The sequence below is a fragment of the Boleophthalmus pectinirostris genome, unplaced genomic scaffold, assembly GCF_026225935.1.
Source record: "Boleophthalmus pectinirostris isolate CB_2022bp ecotype Guang Dong unplaced genomic scaffold, ASM2622593v1 HiC_scaffold_14, whole genome shotgun sequence".
Lineage (NCBI taxonomy): Eukaryota > Metazoa > Chordata > Actinopteri > Gobiiformes > Gobiidae > Boleophthalmus > Boleophthalmus pectinirostris.
The window spans coordinates 8944909-8951584 of record NW_026571047.1 but is presented as its reverse complement, the minus strand read 5'-3'; positions in this window follow the sequence as shown (position 1 = coordinate 8951584).

The following is a 6676-nucleotide window of genomic DNA, read 5'->3' as shown; positions in this document are numbered from 1 at the left end:
AGGAAGGACGTGAATCAGTGTAAAATTATTTTTCTCATAATTTTTGGCAATGTCATTTCCCTCCCTAAACTAAGCATAAATAAAAACAAAATAATTAATCATAACTAAAATTATTGAAATTACATACATTTTTGTTGACTAAAAATACTGATATGTTTGTTTAATAATGACAGCTAAATATAAATGAATGAAAGACAAGAGGGGAGAATCAAGTTCCACTTTTTAATCCTAGAGCCCCAAACTAGATACAATGGTCTTCATTTCTGAAACTGCCGTACGGTGAAATCGGTATGTAGGCTACATTTTGTGTACGGCAAAAATGAGGCGTTACGGGATTTATCAAAGCTGACGTGAGCGTACAGTGAGCACAAATCGTGCAGCAGGTCGGAGATGGCATACCCTATACACCGGTATTTTTAACTGCATGAAACATAAAATTCAGTTTATTTCAATATGGGAAAGAGTTTTAACTATATTTTTGAGGATACGCTTTTAAAATACATGACAGTTTATTACTATAACCTCACTGCTTTAAATATAAAACAACAGCAGCAGAACTTTAGACACAAGTCGCTGCACATCAGCCTGGAGCTGAAGCACAGAGTTCGGATAACAGCAGCAGCCAACAGCGACACAGAAGTACTCACCATATTAAATTAAATAAAAAATTAAAAATGAAAGAAAAGAAATTTGCATTGTGCATTGTGTAACTTTTCTAGTGACTTGTCTGTCATCAGATTTTATATATTTTTTTCAATAGTGATTTTAATGCTTATCTCTCTTGCATTTATTCAGTTACATGTGTTTTTATTGCTTTAAAAAACCCTCTCCACAGATCTGATGCGTTACTCGGCTTGGTGGTGTCACTCCACAAAGACAGATACATAATACCCTACTGTGGAACATTCTGGACAACGCAACAACATCTCCATAGAAACAATGACAAAACCTCCACCAGAACATTGCACTTTAAAACTGTTTGACTAGATTAAGTTTAACTAAATAAACTAAACTACTAAACCAAACAATTTTGTCAAGTCAAGTTAAAACAAAAAAAGATTGACTAGTTTTAACACAGCAACTAAGAAAAAAATCTTGTCAAAATAAACACAATATTATGAACTGATAGAAATGTGATGACTGAACGATCTTTCTTGTCAGGTCTCTGGTTTTGATCGTGGACAAGCCCCCAAAAATGACAAAAATTGAAAACACACATCCGCCAGCTCAACTTTCAATTCCCAGATCCCGTCCGACGCTGTAATACACCCTGGCTGCTTTCCGATCGCCCAGATAAACCCATCCAACCAACATGAGCTAATCTGCGACACATTAGCTCGTGCAAGTATCTGTCAGGTTAACGCGTCATCTGGAACGGCCTTACGTAACTGTCTGTGCATCACCTGTGCGGGCCCCATAGGATTACTCATCAGCGCGCTTTGATGGTTGACGACTTTTGGATTTGGGAAGTTAAAATCGTAAAGAAACACGCCCTTTTCCTGGCTGATTTGAGTCCGTTGGGAGGTTGGTGTTGCAGGTTTGGAGACGGAGATGGGTGCTGACAGGCTGGGTGACTACACCGCGCTAAGAGTGGGCCGGGACCTGAGAAAGCTGTGGGAACAATGGTGTCGATTAGAACGCTGCGTGTAAGTCAATCTTCGTATATTGTTCCTGTGTGGGAGTGCAGACGTTACCAATCTGCATGTGTCAGTTTACGTTTAGAAGAAAGGCCAAGTAAGGATATATACTGTGTGAGGAGATGGTGCACTTTTATGGGTACAATTTAAATCTAAAAACATACTTTGGTGTTCAAATTGGTCATCATTTGTATAATAGATGTTAGGGTCAATTTCCACAAGATGAGATGAGATTTGAACATAATTCCTAATATATAAATTTCACGATTCAGTTTCCAATTCTGTTCTCACAGTTTTTTATTTCTTTGATTTCATATTTTTCCATGTTCATTTTTTCTAATACTTGTTTTGGAACTGTAAAAGATGTAGCTCAACTATACTACAACCCATTTTTGTCCAGTCCAAATGTAAACTCTTTTTTTTTTCGTAATTTTTCTCATGTGTGCAAAATCTTGTGGCAGTTTTGTCTCACGAGATCTTGTACGATGATGTGGCACGAGATCTTGTACCAGCCTTAATAGGCATTGTAAAATATTTAACAATCAGTGTTGGGAAATAACTCAATATGTACTGAGAATAGGAGCGTGAATATGTTCCACATAAGGTTGCCACAGCCTTATGTTCCCTCGTTTCTCAGGGTTTTATTATTATTATTATTATTTTTTTTTTTTTTTTGTCCCTTTATCATCAATTTGCATCTGATTTTATCCCCATTTCTCCCAATTTGGTCCTCACCCCAACCTATTTTCCAGCAGCAGTTGACTACAGAGGTAATGTAGAGGTCAGGATGCAAGGGAGTCTAGGTTGAAATGACTCTGAATCATCCCCTTTAAATTCAGTATCAAAATGAAAATGACACAGAGCTGTGGAAACAAAGTGCTGACTCCCCGAGGATACATATTCAGATTACTAATTCTGAGTATTTCGGACCCAGGACACGCTGGAGGGGCTGTGTCTCTCGGCTGGCCTGGGAACGCCTCGGTGTCCCTCTGGAGGAGCTGGGGGATGTGTCTGGGGTGAAGGAAGATTGGGAGTCCCTGCTTAGACTGCTGCACCCGTGACCCGGCTCCGAGAAAATGGATGGATGGATGATGTATTCTGGTACAGTTACTTTTTCATTTAATGGTATTCAGAATACAGTTGCTTTTCTAAAATCAAAGGAATACATGGTGAAACTTGAAACTCTGCACATAACTAGTGAGAAAAAATATAAAACATCACTTCTGGTGTCTGTGTGTGTTTTCCTTCTCCACTTTGTGATAGGAAATGAATAAGAAACAATGAAACAAACATAAAGCTGTTTTTAATCTTGTATTGCGTCTTCACACTCATTTAATTTAAAAGCTTGATGTAAAAGTATTCTAGGTATTCAGAATACACTACTTTGATTGAACCATGTACTGGAATACGATACTGAATACATTTTAATGAAGGTATTCAGTAGTCTGTAACTAAATACATTTTCAGAGTATTCTTCCCATCACTGTTTAAAAATAACGTTGACCTTATCCGCCCCTGCACACTTTTACTTTTACTTTTAAATTCTACTAAACTGCAAGTTCTTTGTGGTGTCACTTCTGTTTGGTTAAGCAAGAATCCCTTTCATTTAAATGGAGAAATTGAGAAGATTCGCCATTAAAATATGTAATAAAGAAGGCAGATTTGTTTAAAATATTCAGTGTTCATGTGCACCAACAAGTCGACACTGCACTGATTCTCTAAGTGGCTTTAAAACAGCTTTGTAGTCTGTATAGAACTTCTTTGCTGTTAAGAGCGGCAGCCCCATGCAAAATAATACAACCCGGATGACGACGGTGAATTAAAATGGGGGAAAACACAACTTCAGTTTACAATACCCAAACCCATTCTCAAACTCCCAACCACAAGAATTGTAAACCCCAAAAATGCTGACCTACAATCTGAGGAACTGGATCTCTTCCTTTTCAGAATCTGCACTGAAATCCAATTCTGAGGCCACGTGTTGGAAGGATCTAGGGCAATTTTATTTATTTTTCTGTCCCGCACCGCACTAGTGTTGTCACGATGCAAACATTTCAGACTAGATTTCAATTCTAAGAAACAGACACTCAATGCTGATTCTGATACCACTACGAAAACAAAATACATTTCTTTAGACAATAGAATCCCTCAGTGGTCCAGGTAGGTTCCAGAGTGGTCCATGGGTGTATACTAGTCTATGTGCACTTATACTTGTTCTGATACAGCTCGAGCTCATTCTAAAGCTATTCAGGAAGTTTTCGGCATTAGTTTTAGCATGGGTTAGGATTTTCGACAACCCAACACTGAAACTATCTCAAAACTGAAAAGACCAGAACCTGCACTATTGGCATGTTTTGACTGGCTCTGGTACTCTGTCTGGTTTGACTTGGAGCTCTTTACCTCGGTTAGGGCCTTATCCGTTTCACTTTAAGCAGCAGACTCACATTTGGGCCATACAGATCTCCTCCAAAGTGATTAAGCAAACCAAAATAGAAATAAGGCCATAGCACTGGAACTGTCCTAATGGGTTTGAATGGGCGTGATTGGCAGATGTTTAAGCCAATCAGAGTGACTTAAAGATCTTGTATTATGCTAAATTGTCTCTTTTGAGCTTTAAGCCATCTTATAATGTTGTTAACTCCTCAAAAACATACCCGGAGTTGTGTTTTGTTTCATTTACACATTCACAAAATGCTCTGTTCCACCTTGTGATGTCATGAAGTGAGTTAAAAATGTGTAAATGAAACAAAACACAACTCCGGGTATGTTTTCGATGAGGAAGCATTACAAACAAAGCCCAAAAATTGCATAATATGGGCCCTTAGTAAAAAAAAAAAAAAAATACCACAGCGAAAACGTTGCATAATTTCACCGAATCAATTGGCAAAACGCTCGATTCTGTTCAGCTAGATTATGTTTTGAATGATATGAGGATATTTGAGAGCCCATGTCTTGTTCTAAAGTCCTAATGTGCATTATTGAGTTACATCCAGACTGGCCAAAACTTGTTGGAGAAATGAAATGCTGTGAAGCCAGACCCTCCTGCCTTCAAACAGAAAGTTGGAGGGTTCCCAGTCTATGGTCCAAAGAGGACAGAAGCCTCCTGGCCGCTCATGCTGTTTTAGGAAGCCTCATCCTGACAGTCTTATCCCGCACTAAGTCAACTTACCGTTAACGATTTAAAATTTAGACTTAGACTTAAAGTGCGCTGTGTAAATTCTAAGGTGGAGGGTCCGCTACATTCTTGTCTCCATGGAGATGCTATTTCTTTGCCTGGTACCATAGGAGAGCATTAATACATGTACATAAGTAACATATATCCCTTATACTGGTTCAATTACAGGTGTTTTATAGCTGAAAATATCTTAAAAAACATGAATTTTTACCATGTGCAGACTTGTTTCTCCATAGATCTGACCATTAACCTCCAAGTCTCCATTGTGATTACCAAGTTTATTCTTACACAGCAAAAACTGGATAGATAAAATTTTAGGGTAAAATATTTCAGAGTTGTTTTTAACACCAAAAGTGTTATTGTAACTATTTGAAAGTTAAATGGGGGTTTGAGATGGGGTTATTTGTCATTTGTTGTTGATGTTGTTGAGGTTAATTCAACTTCCCTGAGTGTTCATTTAACTTCTCTTAGTGTTACTTTGGCTCCTCCCATTCACTACTTCAAACTCTTGTGAGAGAAGACCAGTTTGAACCAGTTTTGTACATAATTTCTTCTTAAATTAACTAAAATCAAGTAAAAATAAAATAAAACACCTCCGTGTGTTGTTTAGCTCAATCAGAATAACTCTACAAAGTGTTATCTGTTTACTCTCAAAACGTTAATATAACTCTAGATTTCGAGGTTGAACTGGTTGGTCCAGTGTTGCTTAATTAACATTTCCAAAAATGTTAAATTAACTCTAGAACAGATTGGACTCATATAAACTCTGAGAAAATGTTAAAGTTAATTCTGTGAGAGTCAATTGTAACACTCCACTTTTTGCTGTGTATATTGTGGAATAATCAAGGCAAAGATGCACTATCTACTACGTATAGCGAGGCTGCCAATCTGCGCCATCGGCCCCTCCGACCACCACCATCACTCACACACCACTTTCATACTAGGCAATGTGGGTGAAGTGTCTTGCTTAAAGACACAACAACAGTTTTTGCCCCTGCGGACCTGGAATTCCCAGTGTCTCCCATCCAAGTACTAACCAGGTCCAGCCTTGCTTAGCTTCTGAGATTTGACAGGATCAGGCTTTGACAGGCTGGCATGATTTTTACTGCCTTAAAAAATTTTAAAAACAAAACTAGATAATTTTAAACAGCTTGCAGTGGTCCAAAGTTATTCCTCACTTACTTTATGCATTCTGACCACCTTAATTATTCACCATGAGTTTATAAGCCACCGTGCAGATCTAACAGAGGCTAGAAGTGAGTACAGCAGCTAGCATGCTAACAGCACACTTCCTAATTCTCTGAACAACAGAAACACTGTAGATTTAGATACAGACAGCGCACAGCAGCGTGATTTTGATCTTAAGAGCTGTTTGTACAATATATCTGTACTGAAAAACACATGCAAAAACTATTAGAAACAATTTTACTGTCCAATAATCAGGAAGTGTGCAGTTCGCATGCAAGTTGTTGTGTGCTTACCATCAAAACTTTGCTCTGGCGTCTTGAGCATTGTGAAAGCGCTTATAGCTTAAATCGCTGGGAATAATTAGGAAGTTTGGAAGGATTAACTTTGGACCGTTGCAAATTATTTGAAATGATTCAGTTTTTTCATGTTTTTAAAAATCAGGTACAACACCAACATAATAATGAGTTTCAATAATCCATTTCTGGTCCATAATTTACTTCTTGGACAAAAATAAACAAGTCTAATTCTTCCTACTAGCTCAGCCTTTTTCCACATCTCCAGTGGCTCCTCTGAAGACAGTAGCGAGGCCTCTGACTCACCTTCACTCACGAGCGTCGCCGCGCCAAACGCCGTCAGCTGTTCCATCACGCATCACACAAAGGTCGGCGATTCTCAC